The sequence below is a fragment of the Bombina bombina genome, unplaced genomic scaffold (genome assembly GCF_027579735.1).
Source record: "Bombina bombina isolate aBomBom1 unplaced genomic scaffold, aBomBom1.pri scaffold_1041, whole genome shotgun sequence".
NCBI classification, from domain to species: Eukaryota; Metazoa; Chordata; class Amphibia; order Anura; family Bombinatoridae; genus Bombina; species Bombina bombina.
In genome coordinates, this window is record NW_026512444.1 from 76,545 (window position 1) to 97,544 (window position 21,000).

General features: G+C 38.8%; 1 protein-coding gene across 1 annotated transcript in view; it reads left to right on the plus strand.

Annotated features, from left to right (window-relative positions):
• Nucleotides 1–21,000, plus strand: part of LOC128644319 (E3 ubiquitin-protein ligase MARCHF6) — a gene marked incomplete at both ends in the record, with an annotated part of 88,506 nt that overhangs the window by 65,979 nt on the left and 1,527 nt on the right. The gene's annotated exons all lie outside the window — the stretch shown is intronic.

The window sequence follows — 21,000 nt, forward strand, 5'->3', positions numbered from 1 at the left end:
CTGAGATTTCCAAACCCCTTGTGCTGACAGAGATCCTCAGACAGCCTTCCAACCTAAAAGACTTGCATCTGTAGAGATCATGGTCCAGGTTGAAAGAACCGAAGAGACCTGTAGAACTAAATGGTGGTGATCTTAACCACCGAATCAAAGATAGTTAAACATTAGGATTCGAAGATATAAAAAGTGATATCCTAGAATCCCTGCACCATCATTCAGCATAAAAAACTGGAAAGGTTTCCTATGAAAATGAGCAAAGGGAATCGAATCCAATGCAGCAGCCATGAGATCTAAAACTTCCATGCATATATAGCAACTGAAGGAAATAATAGTGACTGAAGGTTTCGACAGACGGAACCCAATAAAATTGTCACTTGTCTGTTAGAGACAAAGACATTGACACAAACTATCTGGAAACCTAAAAAAAGGTGACCCTTGTGTGAGGAATCAAGAAGCTTTTGATAAAAAGATCCTCTAACCATGTCTTGAAGAAACAAAGTTGAATCGTATGAGATTCCGCAGAGCGAAAAGACTGAGCCAGTACCACAAGACTGTCCAAATAAGGAACACTGAGAACCTTGAAAAGATTCTTAGAACTGTCGCTAGACCAGAAGGAAAAGCAACAAATTGGTAATGCTTGTCAAAAAAGAGAATCTCAAAAAGATATGCATCTATTGTAAACAAATAATGCATCACTGACCAAAAAAGACAAAATAGACTATATAAACACCATTCTAAAAGATGGTATATTTATATGACAATTCAGAAAGATTTTCTATCTTCAGAACAATGAATAGTCTTGAATAAAACCCCAAACCCATTTCCTAAAAATGGAACTGGAATAAATACCCCAGAAAACTCCAGGTCTGAGCAGCGCTTAATCCAACGGGTGATCAGCCGCGCTTCATCAAAACCCAAAATATATAGGACTGAAACACACTTAAAGGGACACTGAACCCAAATTTTTTCTTTTGTAATTCAGAAAGAGCATGCAATTTTAAGCAACTTTCTAATTTACTCCTATTATCAATTTTTCTTCGTTCTCTTGCTATCATTATTTGAAAAAGAAGGCATCTAAGCTTTTTTTTTGTTTCAGGACTCTGGACAGCACTTTTTTATTGGTGGATGAATTTATCCACCAATCAGCAAGGACAACCCAGGTTGTTCACCAAAAATGGGCCGGCATCTAAACTTACATTTTTGCATTTCAAACAAAGATACCAAGAGAATGAAGAAAATTTGATAATAGGAGTAAATTAGAAATTTGCTTAAAATGTCATGCTCAATCTGAATCACGAAATAAAATTTTTGGGTACAGTGTCCCTTTAAGCAAAGTGTTAGCCTTACTGGAATAGCTGGAATATAATAGAGAAAAAAAGACTTCTCACAGACGGTTTTACTCTGAATCTTATTCTGTACCCAAAATCTAAGAAATTTGGACCGAATAGAACCAAACAAATTTCAAAAAAGTCTTAACCTGCCCCTTACCAGCCAAGCTGGAATATGGCACATACATGCAAATTTAGGGAGCAGATTTTGAACTAAAAAACTTCCAATCAAAAACATGTTACTTGGGTAAGAATTTAGGATTTCGTTCCTTAGTAAGAACAACAAAACTAATATGGGCTTAAAGTTTTAGTCTTAGAACTCAATCTTGAAGCCCAGAGTAACAGTTCAGAATTGAATCCAATTATGAACCAAATAATTGATTATCTTGGAAAAAAAAGATATATGGATTCTTTAGAAATCACAAAATTCTTCTAGCTAAAACAGCTAAAGACATAGAAAAAAACCTCATTTGCAAAAATATTCAATAAAATGAAGACACAAATGAAAATATTAGCATGTTACTCAAGTTAAAGGACCAGTCAACACACTGGACTTGCATAATCAACAAATGCAAGATAACAAGACAATGCAACAGCACCTAGTCTGAACTTCAAATGAGCAGTAGATTTTGTCCCTTTAACAATGCTAAATAAATCATAATCCGATACTTGATCTTAAAGTATCCCAACAGAAAAATGAAGCAATTGCGACATCATCCAAATAAATCACAGGTCCAAGAAAAGTACCTGAAAATAAATAATTTTCCTTAAATAAGATACAACCATCTAAAGGAAAATAAATACTATTTTGCTATAGAAACAATAGCATATTTAGCAAGACTAGAGAGAGCCCCAATAAATTGGGGAACCCTCAAAACTGAAATTAACTGCTGGCAAAGAATATAATTAAAAAACCCTTGAAGAAAGAATAAAAAAAATTCTTAGCCTATTCCATTCCCTAGTATCAGGAACTGGAAAAAAAACCCTCTGAAAACACAGAAGATTAAATAAGCAGAAATAAAAAGTCTTGAAAAAGAACTAGTTACCTCAATATCCAAAATAATCAACACCTCTTCAACAAAGAACAAATGTACTCTAATAAAAATAAAAAAGTAGATTTGTTAGTGTCAATATCTGATGAATAAAATTCTAAATGAGAAAAAACACCATCAAAAATGCATAATTCAGTATGTTGTTGGTCATTTGAAACTTCATCAACTAAAAAAGAAGTTTGAAAAAGACCTAAAAATTTTATTAGAAGGCGCGATGTCAGACAAAGCCTTAACATAGAATCAGAAAAATATTCTTATAAATTTCTAAGTATATCTTGTACATAAGATGTAAAAAGAATAGCAATATATGAAGCATAAATACTAATAGATTCTGCATGTAAAAGTTTATCATGATAACTTATTACAAACCATAGCTAAAGATAAACATTCATAACATTAAAATAAATGAACTTAGCTTTGGTAGGACTGATATCAGTCAACAGGAATCCGTTGGCATGTTCTGATTCAGGAACAGTATACGAAATATCTTGCAATATGTAATAGAAAAAAACAACAACAACATATAAGCAAAATTATCAAATTCCTTAAATGACAGTTTCAGGAATGTGAGAAAAATGCAAAATAAATAAGCCTCTAGCAACCAGAAGCAGCAAAAAATATGAGACTTAAATAATGTGACCCACATAATTGGGGCCAAATACAACGCCCATATCTTTTGGCGCCAAATATGACGTCACATCTTCTGACCCCGAAACCGACGCCCACATTTTTTGGCGCAAAAAAAACGTCTGAATACACATGCGTCAAAAAAATGACGTAACTACGAAAAACTTCCGGCGTCAACTACGGCGCTGGAAATGACCAAATTTTGCGCCAAAAAAGTTTGCGCCAAAAATGACGCAATAAAATGAAGCATTTTCTGCCCCCGCGAGCCTAACTGCCCGCAGGGAAAAATAGTCAATTGAAAATTTTTCAAGGTAAGAAAAAATATATATTCATATGCATTATCCCAAATAATGAAACTGACAGTCTGAATGAAGGAATACTGATTATCCTGAATCATGGCAAATATAAGTTTAAACACACATATTTAGAACTTTACATATAAAGTGCCCAACCATAGCTTAGAGTGTCACAAAAAATAAGACTTACTTACCCCAGGACACTCATCTACATATAGTAGATAGCCAAACCAGTACTGAAACGAGAATCAGTAGAGGTAATGGTATATAAGAGTATGTCGTCGATCTGAAAAGGGACGTAGGAGAAGAAATCTCTATGACCGATAACAGAGAACCTATGAAATAGATCCCCTAGAGGAAGACCATTGTATTCAAATAGGCAATACTCTCTTCACATCCCTGTGACATTCACTGCACTCTGGGGCTTCAGCCTGCTGCGAAGCGCATATCAACGTAGAATCTAGCACAAACTTACTTCACCACCTCCATGGGAGGCAAAGTTTGTAAAACTGAATTGTGGGTGTGGTGAGGGGTGTATTTATAGGCATTTTGAGGTTTGGGAAACTTTGCCCCTCCTGGTAGGAATGTATATCCCATACGTCACTAGCTCATGGACTCTTGCTAATTACATGAAAGAAATAGTTGGTTTTTGTTCTCTTTGAAGCAGTGATCTCCTTATTGTACAATGGTCCCATCCAAAAGTTAGCCATAGATTCTTCACAGGTGGCAACCTTAATGAAAAGATTTAGAGAATAAGGGAATAATTAATCCCAGTACCGGTGTAATATCCGGGTCAAGAGTTTTTTTGTTTTGGTTTTTTTTTGCCCCAATCTGTTCACTGTCGAGTGGGATTTACTATCCCTAGACATATTGGTTCGGGTTTCCAAAATAGGAACATATCTTTTTTTTTTTTTCTTCTTTTTTTCCCCCCTTAATCCAAAGGGTCACTTTATGGCTATTATAGACATTGAGTATCATATGCACATCCCTATACACAGGGATTACTTTTAGTTTCTGAGGTTTGTATATTTGCAAAACTCTGCTTGTTTGCCCCTCTGTGTGGGATACAGTCTTGCTGGTGATCAGAATTGGGACATTTCAGCTGCTCCTTATATGGCTGATATCTAGTGCAAGCTGATTTACTGTCAATAGCTGTTCATATGCTCAAGCTTCTGTCTTCATTCAAGACAATAGTTGGAGTATTAATGTACCTAAAGCTCCTTTATATCCTGCTATGAGGGTAGCATTTACAGGAGTCATAATAGACTTAATCGTTGGCTATCTTAAGAATCGGAAAGTTTTTCTCTTACTACAATGAGCTTCATTCCACTGGTAGCTCAGTGCATGGAGGCAGTGGGTGTTCTGGTAGCTGCTTCAGTCGCAGTTTATTTTTCCCTCTCCACTCGAGACCCTTTTAATGGCTTTGCTAGTGGTCAAAGAATTATCTACATTTGGCACACACATTGCTTTCAATTTCTCAGTTAGTAAACTTTTCTTTCATGTAATTAGCAAGAGTCCATGAGCTAGTGACGTATGGGATATACATTCCTACCAGGAGGGGCAAAGTTTCCCAAACCTTAAAATGCCTATAAATACACCCCTCACCACACCCACAATTCAGTTTTACAAACTTTGCCTCCGATGGAGGTGGTGAAGTAAGTTTGTGCTAGATTCTACGTTGATATGCGCTCCGCAGCAAGTTGGAGCCCGGTTTTCCTCTCAGCGTGCAGTGAATGTCAGAGGGATGTGAGGAGAGTATTGCCTATTTGAATGCAGTGATCTCCTTCTACGGGGTCTATTTCATAGGTTCTCTGTTATCGGTCGTAGAGATTCATCTCTTACCTCCCTTTTCAGATCGACGATATACTCTTATATATACCATTACCTCTGCTGATTCTCGTTTCAGTACTGGTTTGGCTTTCTACAAACATGTAGATGAGTGTCCTGGGGTAAGTAAATCTTATTTTCTGTGACACTCTAAGCTATGGTTTGGCACTTTGTTTATAAAGTTCTAAATATATGTATTCAAACATTTATTTGCCTTGACTCAGAATGTTCAACATTCCTTATTTTTCAGACAGTCAGTTTCATATTTGGGATAAATGCATTTGTTTCAATCATTTTTTCTTACCTTAAAAAATTTGACTTTTTCCCTGTGGGCTGTTAGGCTCGCGGGGGCAGAAAATGCTTCATTTTATTGCGTCATTCTTGGCGCGGACTTTTTTGGCGCAAAATTTTTTTTCTGTTTCCGGCGTCATACGTGTCACCGGAAGTTGCGTCATTTTTTGACGTTTTTTTGCGTCAAAAATGTCGGCGTTCCGGATGTAGCGTCATTTTTGGCGCCAAATAATGTGGGCGTCTTTTTTTGGCGCTAAAAAATATGGGCGTCATTTTTGTCTCCACATTATTTAAGTCTCATTATTTATTGCTTCTGGTTGCTAGAAGCTTGTTCACTGGCATTTTTTTCCCATTCCTGAAACTGTCATTTAAGGAATTTGATCAATTTTGCTTTATATGTTGTTTTTTTCTTTTACATATTGCAAGATGTTCCACGTTGCAACTGAGTCAGAAGATACTTCAGGAAAATCACTGCCCAGTGCTGGAGCTACCAAGCTAAGTGTATCTGCTATAAACTTTTGGTATCTGTTTCTCCAGCTGTTGTTTGTATTGCATGTCATGTCAAACTTATTAATGCAGATAAAATTTCCTTTAGTACTGTTACATTACCTGTTGCTGTTCCGTCAACATCTAATTTTCAGAGTGTTCCTGATAACATAAGAGATTTTATTTTTTAAATCCATTAAGAAGGCTATGTCTGTTATTTCTCTTTCTAGTATACATAAAAGTCTTTTAAAACTTCTCTTTTTTCAGATGAATTTTTAAATGAACATCATCATTCTGATACTGATAATGGTTCTTCTGGTTCAGAGGTTTCTGTCTCAGAGGTTGATGCTGATAAATCTTTGTATTTGTTCAAGATGGAATTTATTCGTTCTTTACTTAAAGAAGTATTATTTGCATTAGAAATAGAGGATTCTGGTCCTCTTGATACTAAATGTAAACGTTTAAATAAGGTTTTTAAATCTCCTGTAGTTATTCCAGAAGTGTTTAATCTCCCTGATGCTATTTCTGAAGTAATTTCCAGGGAATGGAATAATTTGGGTAATTTATTTACTCCTTCTAGACGTTTAAGCAATTATATCCTGTGCCATCTGACAGATTAGAGTTTTTTGGGACAAAAATCCCTAAGGTTATGGGGCTGTCTCTACTCCTGCTAATGTACTACTATTCCTACGGCAGATAGTACTTCATTTAAGGATCCTTTAGATAGGAAAATTGAATCCTTTCTAAGAAAAGCTTACTTATGTTCAGGTAATCTTCTTAGACCTGCTATATTTTTAGCGGATGTTGCTGCAGCTTCAACTTTTTGGTTAGAAGCTTTAGCGCAACAAGTAACAGATCATAATTTTATAGCATTATTATTATTCTATAACATGCTAATAATTTTATTGGTGATACCATCTTTTGATATCATTAGAGTTGATGTCAGGTATATGTCTCTAGCTATTTTAGCTAGAAAAGCTTTATGGATTAAACTTGGAATGCTGATATGTCTTCTAAGTCACTTTGCTTTCCCTTTCTTTCCAGGGTAAATAATCATTTTCGTTCCTTTCCTCTCAACAAGGAACAAAAGCCTGATCCTTCATCCTCAGGAGCGGTATCAGTTTGGAAACTAATTCCAGTTTGGAATATATCCAAGCCTTATAGAAACCTATAGCCAGCTCCTAAGTACCTATGAAGGTGCGGCCCTTATTCCAGCTCAGCTGGTATGGGGCAGATTACGTTTTCTTCAAAGAAATTTGGATCAATTCCGTTCTCAATCTCTGGTTTCAGAACATTGTTTCAGAAAGGTACATAATTGGCTTCAAGTTAAGGCCTCCTGCTAAGAGATTTTTTTCTTTCCCGTGTCCCAGTTAACACAGCAAGGCTCAGCATTTCTGAAATGTGTTTCAGATCTAGAGTTGGCTGGAGTAATTATGCCAGTTCCAGTTCTGGAACAGGGGCTGGGGTTTTATTTTATCTCTTCATTGTACCAAAGAAGGTCAATTCCTTCAGACCAGTTCCGGATCTATCATTATTGAATCGTTATGTTAGGATACCAACATTCAAGATGGTTACTGTAGGACTATCCTGCCTTTTGTTTAGCAAGGGCATTATATGTCTACAATAGATTTACAGGATGTGTATCTGCATATTCCGATTCATCCAGATCACTTTTAGTGTCTGAGATTCTCTTTTTAGACGAGCATTACCAGTTTTGTGGCTCTACCGTTTGGCCTAGCCTCAGTTCCAAGAATTTTTTTCAAAGGTTCTCGGTGCCCTTCTTTCTGTAATCAAAGAACAGGGTTTTGGTATTTCCTTATTTGGACGATATCTTGGTACTTGCTCAGTCTTCTCATTTTCAAAGAATCTCATACGAATCGACTTGTGTTGTTTCTTCAAGTTCATGGTTGGAGGATCAATTTACCAATCAGTTCATTGATTCCTCAGACAAGGGTAACCTTTTTAGGTTTCTAGATAGATTCAGTGTCATTGTCAGACAAGAGAAGTTTAACATTGATATCAGCTTGTCAAAACCTTCAGTCACAATCATTCCCTTTGGTAGCCTTATGCATGGAAATGTTAGGTCTTAGGACTGCCGCATCAGATGCGATCTCCTTTGCTCGTTTTCACATGCGACCTCTTCAGCTCTGTATGCTGAACCAATGGTGCAGGGATTACTCAAAGATATCTCAATTAATATCTTTAAACCGATTTTACGACACTCTCTGACATGGTGGACAGATCACCATCGTTTAGTTCAGGGGGCTTCTTTGTTCTTCCGACCTGGACTATAATCTCAACAGATGCAAGTCTTACAGGTTGGGGAGCTGTGTGGGGGTATCTGACGGCACAAGGGGTTTGGGAATCTCAGGAGGTGAGATTTCCGATCAATATTTTGGAACTCCGTGCAATTTTCAGAGCTCTTCAGTCTTGGCCTCTTCTGAAGAGAGAGTTGTTCATTTGTTTTCAGATAGACAATGTCACAACTGTGGCATACATCAATCATCAAGGAGGGACTCACAGTCCTCTGGCTATGAAAGAAGTATCTCGAATTTTGGTTTGGGCGGAATCCAGCTCCTGTCTAATCTCTGCGGTTCATATCCCAGGTATGGACAATTGGAAAGCGGATTATCTCAGTCGCCAAACGTTGCACTTGGGCGAATGGTCTCTTCACCCAGAGGTATTTCCTCAGATTGTTCAAATGTGGGAACTCTCAGAAATAGATCTGATGGCTTCTCATCTAAACAAGAAACTTCCCTGGTATCTGTCCGGATCCCGGGATCCTCGGGCGGAGGCAGTGGATGCATTTTTTACTTCCTTGGAAGTATCATCCTGCCTATATCTTTCCGCCTCTAGTTTTTCTCCCAAGAGTAATCTCCAAGATTCTGAAGGAATGCTCGTTTGTTCTGCTGGTAGCTCCGGCATGGCCTCACAGGTTTTGGTATGCGGATCTGGTCCGGATGGCCTCTTGCCAACCGTGGACTCTTCCGTTAAGACCAGACCTTCTGTCGCAAGGTCCTTTTTTCCATCAGGATCTGAAATCCTTAAATTTAAAGGTATGGAGATTGAACGCTTGATTCTGGGTCAAAGAGGTTTCTCTGACTCTGTGATTAATACTATGTTACAGGCGCGTAAATCTGTATCTAGAGAGATATATTATAGAGTCTGGAAGACTTATATTTCTTGGTGTCTTTCTCATCATTTTTTGGCATTCTTTTAGAATACCGAGAATTTTACAGTTTCTTCAGGATGGTTTAGATAAGGGTTTGTCCGCAAGTTCCTTGAAAGGTCAAATCTCTGCTCTTTCTGTTCTTTTTCATAGAGAGATTGCTATTCTTCCTGATATTCATTGTTTTGTACAAGCTTTGGTTCGTATAAAACCTGTCATTAAGTCAATTTCTCCTCTTTGGAGTTTGAATTTGGTTCTGGGGGCTCTTCAAGTTCCTCCGTTTGAACCTATGCATTCATTGGACATTAAATTACTTTCTTGGAAAGTTTTGTTCCTTTTGGCAATCTCTTCTGCCAGAAGAGTTTCTGAATTATCTGCTCTTTCTTGTGAGTCTCCTTTTCTGATTTTTCATCAGGATAAGGCGGTGTTGCGAACTTCTTTTGATTTTTTTACCTAAAGTTGTGAATTCCAACAACATTAGTAGAGAATTTGTGGTTCCTTCATTATGTCCTAATCCTAAGAATTCTAGGGAGAAATAGTTGCATTCTTTGGATGTTGTTAGAGCTTTGAAATATTATGTTGAAGCTACTAAGTCTTTCCGTAAGACTTCTAGTTTATTTGTTATCTTTTCCGGTTCTAGAAAGGCCAGAAAGCTTCTGCCATTTCTTTTGCATCTTGGTTGAAATCTTTATTTCATCATGCTTATGTCGAGTCGGGTAAAACTCCGCCTCTAAGGATTACAGTTCATTCTACTAGTTCAGTTTCTACTTCCTGGGCGTTTAGGAATGAAGCTTCGATTGATCAGATTTGCAAAGCAGCAACTTGGTCCTCTTTGCATACTTTTTCTAAATTCTACCATTTTGATGTGTTTTCTTCTTCTGAAGCAGTTTTTGGTAGAAAAGTACTTCTGGCAGTGGTTTCAGTTTGAATCTTCTGCTTATGTTTTTCATTAAACTTTATTTTGGGTGTGGATTATTTTCAGCAGGAATTGGCTGTCTTTATTTTATCCCTCCCTCTCTAGTGACTCTTGTGTGGAAAGATCCACATCTTGGGTAGTCATTATCCCATACGTCACTAGCTCATGGACTCTTGCTAATTACATGAAAGAAAACATAATTTATGTAAGAACTTACCTGATAAATTCATTTCTTTCATATTAGCAAGAGTCCATGAGGCCCGCCCTTTTTTGTGGTGGTTATGATTTTTTTGTATAAAGCACAATTTATTCCAATTCCTTATTTTATATGCTTTCGCACTTTTTTCTTATCACCCCACTTCTTGGCTATTCGTTAAACTGAATTGTGGGTGTGGTGAGGGGTGTATTTATAGGCATTTTAAGGTTTGGGAAACTGCCCCTCCTGGTAGGAATGTATATCCCATACGTCACTAGCTCATGGACTCTTGCTAATATGAAAGAAATGAATTTATCAGGTAAGTTCTTACATAAATTATGTTTTTCTTGAGGACACAGTCTCTTTGTACCTTGGGAAATCCTTCCTTATTCAGTCTTAGGCTATTGTGCTGAAGGACACCAGTCTCTCAAACTCGGCGGTGGTCTGGGTTTCTCGAAGAGTACAAGGAGTTTGGTATCCTCTAGAGGCAAGGCTACCAATCAACATTCTGGAACTTCGTCAGGCTCTTCAGCACCGGCCCCTATTTAAGGAGAAATAGTTTAACCTTTTCCAGTAGGACAGTATCTCGGGGGTGGCCTACATAAATCATCAAGGGGGTAAATGCAGTCTGCTGGCCATGCATGAAGTGTCTGTTAGTCTTGGGCAAAGGAATTATTTCTCCCTATTGACAACTCACATACCATGTGTGAACTGAGGGGTTGATCATCCCAGCAGTCGATCGGTCCATTTAAGTGAGTGTTCTCTTGATTAGGACATTTTTTTATCGCTCTGTGATCAAAATGGGCTTACAGGACATAGATCTGATTGACTCTCCCTTAAATCTCACACTTGTAGATACTCTGTCAAAGGTACAGCATAGCCAGGGAGCGTAACCTGCTCCCCTCATGACACAATTTTATTCCCTATCATGTCCCTAGATGCTCTATCATCATTGGGAACAACTCTAGGGGTATTTTTGGGGGCTTTTTTAATATTAAGGTGTATTGCCCTTTAAGAAGGATGGCATTAGCTTAGTGCAATATGCAGTTTGGTAGAGGGGGGCTCTGTTTAGGCTGGGGACCATTGTTTTATAGGTTTTAAAGGGGATGGGGTTATTCTTGGTGCACTATCCTTTTATATCAAATAAACCAAAAGTGTTTATACTTTATTACATGGACAACGGCTCTAATCCTGGCGTAGCTCCACCCCCTTAGTGTTCCTGGGCTTTTTACCAGTTGGTGTCAGGTTCTAAACTTATATCCAGTGCCTGCCAGTCCCAGGAAGGGGGTGAGTACCCATACATGAGCTGCAGGGGGTACTTATGAGCTCTTATTTCTTAGGGGCTTTAAGGCTTATTACTCTGGGATATAGTGTAAGTGTCTGAGGGAGTTTTACATAGTGTAGAGGGCCCTCTACCTGTTTTTTCTGTACTGCTTCTTATATAAGGTGTCATTGCATACTTTAAGTACAACAATGTAACAAAATGTCACTGTCCCCACTAATATTTTTATAGATGGAGTCAGTTTCTGATATCCCTCCAGCTATATATATATATATATATATATATATATATATATATATGTTTATATGTTTATTTAGCAAATCTGTTCCAGTGTGCCAGGTTCACCAAAGCGGTGAGAATTGTGTACCTCATATTTTGCATGCCAAGCAAATACACCCATCCACGTAGAGGAAAGTTTGCCCAATACTTGTCACTTAAGAGGACTCTACTGAATTTACTCCTAAATTTTTAAAACTAGCATGTACAAATAAAGTAAGCATACATATGAGCATTTGTCTCATGAGGTTTACTGTGCAAAATCCTTTATCTCAACCCCAAATTCCTGCTCTCTTACAGAGCTCTGGCTCTGAAGATGCAAATATTTCTAGTTCTGATGGGGAAGTGTTATCAGATGAACATGAGCCTGTTCCTGAATATGACGATGCCTTTAGATTTAAGGTGGATCATATCAGCAACTTATTGCAGGAGGTATTAAAGACTAAAGATACATTTTTGAGGTAAAACCTGCTGAAAACAAGCCTGTTAATCAGTTAAATATTGTTTTCTAAGCTCCACCAAAAATTCCACATGTGTTTTTAGGTCCTTGATTTAGTCTGACTATATCGCTAAAAAATGGAGATGGCCAGGTGTACATTTTTGCTCATTCCACAAGATTTAGGAAAATGAATCCTATTCCAGAAAAGAATGTGGGAAGCAATCCCTAAGGTTGATAGTGCTATTTGCACTCTCACCAAATGTGCGACTATCCCTATGGAGGATAGCATGTTTAGAGACACAATAGACTGCAAATTAGTCTTTCTTCAGCAAACTTTTTCTCCAAACAGGTCTTTTACTTAGACCAGCTGTTTCTCTTACCTGTGTGGCTGCAGCAGGAACACTATGGTGCGATTCCCAAGCCAAAATGGTGGCGGAGAATTCCTCTACCGAGGATTTAGAAAAATGCATTATGGGCCCTTAAAATAGCTCAACCATTTATGTGTGATGCTGTAATGGACATTTATTAAGATCAATGGCAAAAATGTCTATAGCAGTGCTGGCAAGAAGATCCTTATGTTAAAATCTTGGTCAGCAGATATATCTAAAAATAGACTGACTCTTTCCTTCCAAGGGAAGATTCTATTCAGTTCAGACTTGTCGCTCCTCAAGAGATCAGAAGTCCTTTCCTTCTCAGGAACCTGAGCCCTCCAATTCAGCCTGGAAGCTTGGTTCTTCATGGTCAAAGAACAAGCAATCCAAAAAGTTTAATACCACCACTAAATCAGCATGAAGGTGCAGCCCCCGAACCAGATTCAATTCTGGTAGGGGTCAGACTGAGTCTCTTTCAGACGGCCTGGTGCAGGGCAGTCCAGTCCAGGACCCCTGGGTTCAAAATATTTGAACCCAGGGGTCCTGGTTACAAGATAGGCTTTCGGTCCAAACCTCCTCAAGGACGATTCCTTCTGTCTCATGTTCCCAAACTTCAGTCAAAGATGGCTGCCTTTCTTCACTGTGCTCCGGAATTAGAGGATATGTGGGTTATTATCCCAGTACCTGTATGTCAACAGGGTCAAGAATTTTACTACAATCGGTTTGTCCCAAAGAAGCAAGAAACTTAGACTTTTCTCAGACCTATAGACTTTAAACATGTTTGTGAGGGTTCCCACTTTCAAGATGGAAACCATTCGCACAATCTTGCCCTTAATTCAACAGGATCAGTTTGACTACAATAGACCTCAAAGATGCATACCTGCACATTCCCATCCACAGGGATAACTATCAGTTCCTGAGGTTTGCATATATGGACAAACACTGCCAGTTTGTCGCTCTTCTGTTTCATCTGACAGCTCCACGCATTTACATAGGTGCTTTCTTATCGGTGACCATAGCTCCGGGAATTTCAATTGGACCATATCCAGACAACATACTGACGCAAGCTCCTTCTGTCATTAGTGATCACTCATACTCGCGAGCGTCTATTATATCTCTAAAACCATGGTTGGAAGATAAATGTTCCCAATAGCTCATTATATCCTGCTACAAGGTTAACGTTTTTAGGAGTCATAATAGATTGTCCATATGCATGTCTACCTGACGTAACCATGCAAGTTTAAACTCCAGAGAGCCTGTCGCTCCCTGTGAAATACTCCATTGCCTGCTGTAGATCAGTGCATGGAGATATTGTAATGCTCGTGGGATACTCCACTATCAGACCGAACTCGGCCAGTAGCCTTATCCTGGCATTGAGCCGGAATGATAGGGAATATCCTAGAGCAGACCAAGTTCGTAAGATGAGAAAAGTAGCACTCACCACAGGCAGGATAGTCTTCAGCGGCAACGGTAAAGCAGTCCAAAGGTAAACCACTAGAATGGTCTGGCAGGCAGGGTTTGGCAACGGTAAAATAGTCCAAGGGTAAACCACTAGAATTGTCAGGCAGGCAGAGTTTGGCAACAGAGGCGCAATCCAGAACAATAGGGGTTAATCAAGAGAGTAGTCAGACAAGCAGAGTTCAGTAGCAGTATATCAATCCTATGGCGAGAGAAGAAGACAGCGCAACCCCACATCAAGGTAGACGTTTAAATTTTTTTATTAAGTATACAATAATATTGCACTTACAAACAGGTTTAAAATTTGCACATTGATCCCACTCAGGGAAAGAAGAAAAGAGAGTCCCAGTTAACTTTAGATCCCTCCAGGGAATAACTGCTTTGCCGCCACTTCTGTTCTTCTTGTAATCAGTCTCAGTGTTTAGGAGCCGTCCGTAGCTCCGCCCCAACGTGTTTCGTCTGCGCTCTGCAGACTTTTTCAAGAGGATATGATGATGTATAGCACGCTCCTGTATGCTGCTATAAACATCTAATAGTCACTTTCAATTGGTTACCGACCCGACAATCCAGTGGCAGGATGCGGACAAGCCTCTTTAATCTGCAAACAATGTCTTTAGACTATTTACTTGCTGGAAAATAAACGGACACTCCAGATTTTTGTTACACATCACAATATTCCCTAATCTGTATGTTTATAGTTCAATACTTAATTAAATAACTTTTTTAAAATTTACAATTAAAATCTATATTGATAAACAAAAAAATAGTAAATATGCAATTCATTACCTGCAGCTCTGTGCTGGCACAATCATTAATTTCATCAGCCCCACTGAGTATTTTTATATCATCAGCAATGCTTTATCTGAAATATAACACTCAAATTTATTTATAACTTCATTGGAACAGGAGAAGGATTGATTTAAAAAGAACCATAAAATTACTTATTTAAAATTCATACTTAATACATAATAGAAATATTACTTATAAAGCTATATATACCATTAAAAAAGATTTAATATAATTTAATTAACTAAATTACTAAATGCATAAATAACAAATCATTAAAAAAAGGCCATTAAAGAAGTTGGCTATATGTTGTGTACTGAAAAGTTAATGAGAAAAGTAAACTATTATTGTCATAAAGGCCTGCAGATCTATATCAACATTTAACCCTTTAGGGGCCATACAGTTAAGCAGGTGAATCCATTTTGTTTCACACTTTCTGAGGTGCATTAACCTCTGCTGCGCATTACCCATTGATTGTGGTATGGTCTGTAATACCTTCACTTTGAGGTTATTTGGATTTCTGTTATGCACCCTCCTAAAGTGTTCAGATACTCTATGGTTTTCATATCCTTGGTTATATTCTCTGTGTGTTCGAATATGCGGCGTTTGACTTTCCTTTTAGTCCTGCCCACGTAGATCAAATTACACTCACACATGAGGCAGTACACCGCATATACAGACACACATGCGGTGTACTGCCTCATGTGTAAGTGTAATTTGATCTACGTGGGCAGGACTAAAAGGAAAGTCAAACGCTGCATATACGAACACACAGAGAATATAACCAAAGGATATGAAAACCATAGTGTATCTGAACACTTTAGGAGGGTGCATAATAAAAATCCAAATAACCTCAAAGTGAAGATATTACAGACCATACCACAATCAATGGGTAATGAGCAGCAGAGGTTAATGCACCTCAGAAAGTGTGAAACAAAATGGATTCACCTGCTTAACTGTATGGCCCCTAAAGGGTTAAATGTTGATATAGACCTGCAGGCCTTTATGACATAATCATAGTTTACTTTTCTCATGAACTTTATAGTACACAACATATAACCAACTTCTTTAATGGCCTTTTTAATGATTTGTTATTTATGCATTTAGTAATTTAGTTAATTAAATTATATTAAATCTTTTTTAATGGTATATATAGCTTTATAAGTAATATTTCTATTATGTGTTAAGTATGAATTTTAAATATAAGTAATTTTATGGTTCTTTTTAAATCAATCCTTCTCCTGTTCCTATGAAGTTATAAATAAGTTTGTGTGTTATATTTCAGATAAAGCATTGCTGATGATATAAAAATACTCAGTGGGGCTGATGAAATTAATGATTGTGCCAGCACAGAGCTGCAGGTAATGAATTGCATATTTACTATTTTTTTGTTTATCAATATAGATTTTAATTGTAAATTTTAAAAAAGTTATTTAATTAAGTATTGAACTATAAACATACAGATTAGGGAATATTGTGATGTGTAACAAAAATCTGGAGTGTCCGTTTATTTTCCAGCAAGTAAATAGTCTAAAGACATTGTTTGCAGATTAAAGAGGCTTGTCCGCATCCTGCCACCGGATTGGCCGGTCGGTAACCAATTGAAAGTGACTATTAGATGTTTATAGCAGCGTACAGGAGCGTGCTATACATCATCATATCCTCTTGAAAAAGTCTGCAGAGCGCAGACGAAACGCGTTGGAGGCGGAGCTATGGACGGCTCCTAAACACTGAGACTGATTACAATTAGAACAGAAGTGGCGGCAAAGCAGTTATTCCCTGGAGGGATCAAAAGTTAACTGGGACCCGCTTTTCTTCTTTCCCTGAGTGGGATCAATGTGCAAATTTTAAACCTGTTTGTAAGTGCAATATTATTGTATACTTAATAAATTTGTTTAAACGTCTACCTTGATGTGGGGTTGCGCTGTCTTCTTCTCTCGCCATAGGATTCACAGTTAAAAGAGCGTCTGGAAACACGCCTCTGAAAGTAGCTGCACCTCATTTTCTAAGGACGGTCTTTAGGAGCTGATATTATAATCCATCTCAGCTGTCACTTTTCTATTTGCAAGTTCCTAAGGACTCCTCCCAGTATTGGGTAATATTCATTCAGTTATATGACTTGTGCTTTTTAACATTTGGATTTTTATGTTCATATGTATGTATGCAAATTTGTTGTGTGTGTATTTTTATCCTGTACTTTTTATTGATTCTCACTGGTCACACTATTAACTTTACACATATAATTTTATTAATTATTCCTTATTTTATTAATTTTACATTAGTTACTATTTTTATTCTTCTTGCTTTTATTTTTACCATTGTACTTCCACCCCTCTCCTAGTTGCGCTGTTAATCCTTTTAGTTTGTTCTTATAGCAGTATATCAATCCAGCAAATTAGGGGTTAATCAGGGAGAGTAGTCAGACAAGCAGAGTTCAGCAGCAGTATATCAATTCAGGGGTTCAACAGACAGAGTAGTCAGACAGGCAGGGTTCATCAACGATCAGGCAAATAACAGTAACAATCTATTACACCCAGGAGCACGCAAAGTAACACCTATACTTGGGCAGTGATAGATCGTTACTGTGGAACTTACATAGGCGCAGGATTTGCGCCACAGGAACCCGGCATGGACAGAGGAGCGTGCGGCGATGACGTCAGCGCCGCACGCATCCTGACCCGACGCAGCCCCTGACAATGAGCAGGGAAGGAGACGCCGCGCCCCTAGCAATGGCTAGAGCGGCGTGTCATAGCCCCCTTCTCAAGGGTTCCCTCCTGGAACCAGAGTCAGCTTCAAAGGATGAGCAACATGTAATCTGGAGACCAAAGATGGAGCATGTACGTCACGGGCAGGAACTCGGGAACGTTCTGCCACAGAATAACCCTTCCAATGTACAAGATACTGCAATTATTTGCATAAATAAAAAGAGAGAAGCGCTCAACCTGGGAACGAACAATAGCATAATAGCTTGCTCTATGGCTAGTTACCACCCAAGAAGCAGCCTCTGTTTGCTCAAAATGTGCCTTTCACAGAGAAGATTTTTCCTGAAGCATATCAGTCTGATCCTGACTTCACAGTACAGTCCAGCCCCGAAATACCAGGCAATCCCTCTCTGAACGAGAGAAACAGCAAAACCCCAGACGTACGTTTCGGCCTATTGTGGGCCTCGTCAGTGAGGTGCAGCCATATCCCTCTAGGCACACTGAGCAACGGGTCCACGTCTGGATTCCTGCATCACACTTAGGTAGACTTCCCAAAATGTCATAATTTGCATAAATAAAAAGAGAGAAGCGCTCAACCTGGGAACGAATAGCATAATTGCTTGCTCTATGGCTAGTTACCACCCAAGAAGCAGCCTCTGTTAAGTCAGGATCAGACTGATATGCTACAGGAAAGTTCTAATCTGTGAAAGGCACACATTGAGCAAAAATAGGCTGCTTCTAGGGTGGTAACTAGCCATAGAACAAGCTATTATGCTATTGTTCGTTCCCAGGTTGAGCGCTTCTCTCTTTTTATTTATGCAAATTATGACACTTAGGGAAGTCTCCCTAAGTGTGATGCGGGAATCCAGACGTGGACCCGTTTCTCAGTGTGCCTAGGGGGATATAGCTGCACCTCACTGACGAGGCCCACAATAGGCCGAAAAGTACGTCTGGGGTTTTGCCGCTTCTCTCGTTTAGTGAGGGATTGTCTGGTATTTCGGGGCTGGACTGCACTGTTAAGTCAGGATCAGACTGATATGCTACAGGAAAGTTCTTCTCTGTGAAAGGCACACATTGAGCAAAAAGAGGCTGCTTCTAGGGTGGTAACTAGCCATAGAACAAGCTATTATGCTATTGTTCGTTCCCAGGTTGAGCGCTTCTCTCTTTTTATTTATAACTGCAATTGTCTGCGCCTGTATCTGGAGTCCAGGATCTTAGTAACCTCATATTCAGGGTTGCCACAGACCAGGAGTGGAGGAGGAGTTCTGAGTCGGGTATGTATATATATATATATATATATATATATTCCTGATGTAAGGTTTGAGTAGAGACATGTGGAAAACTGGGTGTATGCATAGGGTTTTGAGCAAGGCCACTTTGTAGGCCACAGGCGATAGTCTCTTCAGGATTTTATAAGGACCGATAAACTTTGGCCCTAATTTGTGACAGGGTTGACGTAGACGAATATATCGAGTAGAGACCCAAACACGTTCACCTACAGAGAAGGCACGTACAGAGGCTCTATGAAGATCAGCAAACTTCTTGTATCTAGAGACAGCTGAACATAGCTGAGAGATAATACGTCACCAATGAGTGGTGAGTTCAGTAACGTGATGGTCTGCAGCAGGAACCCCAGTGGACTGAGCAGAAAGAGGGAAGAAACGAGGTTGATACCCTGCTGCGGCTTGAAATTGAGAACATCTAAGAAAAGAGTGCCAATGAGTGTTTCTTGCCAGCTCGGCTAAGGGCAGCAAGTCAGACCAATTGGCATGGAGAGAATTGACAAAGGCTCTAAGGTAGGCCTCGAGATCCTGGTTTACTCTTAGTCCGTTGGTTTGAGGATGGTAGCCAGAAGACGAGGAAACGGTGGTTCCAATCAATTTGCAAAAAGCTCTCCAAAAGGTAGAGATGAATTGTGGACCTCTGTCGGAAACGATATTCACAGGAATGCCATGAAGTCGTACCACATGCAAGAGAAAAAGAGACGATAATTCCTGGGCCAATGACAGTTTTGTTAAGGGCACAAAATGAGCCAGTCTGGAGAACCGACTTTGTCTGTGAATTACTCTGAGGCTTGTAAAGGGCAAAAAGTTACTAAGGTAGCGGCATATCTTGGCTTAAATAGGTGGTGATTCAACAGGCTTACTTGGTGGTGGGTAAGTCGCCTCCTAAATGTATTACAGCTTACTCGACAAGAGCAATGGTAGCATTGTGTGCCTTTAAGAATGATGCTTCTTTAGGAGCAGATTAGCAAAGCTGCCACATGGTCTTCTTTACATACTTTTTTTTTTTAAATGTTATCATTTTGAGGTCTGCTTCTTTGCAAGCAGCTCATGGCAGGAAAGTCCTTCAGGCTGCAGTGTCAGCTGAATAGGAACTGTCAGAGAAAGTATTTTCCCACCCTGTCTTTCACATAGACTATCTGCTTGGGTATTAATCCCATATGTTATGAAGGACTGTGGTCCATCATTTTTCGGAATGATGATGGGCCACAGGCCCTGCCCACTTCATATTCCCTTTCCTGTCTTTCTTTTCTTTTTTTTTTTTATTGCAGGAAACAGATTCAACACAAGACAGTTAATCAAGACATATCTTTGAAAATTGAATACAGAGATCTTCCCCGTGTCACATCCAAAAAGGAAACACATAATTAAAAGTAGAACAAAACTGAAAAGACTCTACATATAATTGGTTGGCATATGCATTGAAACTTCAGTCTTCTCGCAACAAAGGGAACATAGGAATTTCCCAAGATTGTCCATTAGTTTTCCCTTGGATTTCCAATAGTCTTTTATCCTGTCTTTCTCTTCTTATTCTCTACTCTGCAATATGTGAAACTAAGAGAGATGCGAGGGTTTTAAAGCTATTGTATGGGTTCTTGACCTCCTCCTAGTGGCCGGAAATACATACCATATGTTATGGAGGACTGTTTTCCAAAAGAACATAATTTATCAGGTAATTATCAATTTTGTTTTTGGCTTTGTCTTGCAAACATCCTTTTCTGATTTTTCATTACGATAAGGCTGTTTTTCAAACTAGGTATTTTCTATGAATCGGACAATTGAGGTTTTATTTATTTTTTCATCTGGTCCTGAGCATTCTATGTAGCATCTTCTCCACAATTTGGTTGTTGCAAAAGCTCTCAAATATTATGTGGTAGCCACAAAGGATTTTGGACTTTCTTCTTCCTTTTTTGTTCATTGTTCTGGGCCCACAAATGTCAAAGAGCCACAGCTGTTACTTTAGCAGCTTGGCTTAAATTTTTAATTAACAAGGCTTATTTGGTCGTGGGAATAACTTCCCCTGTTTGCATTACTGCTCATTCCACTAGAGCAGTTGCTACTACTTTGGCTTTTTGCAATGAGGCTTCTATTGATCAGATTTTAACGAGCTACTTGGTCTTTTTTACACACTTTTTCCCATTTTTGTAACTTTGTGTATGCTTGTGAGGCTGTAGTGCCTGCCCAGTAACATCCTACCTTCACATGTTTGTCCCTCCCA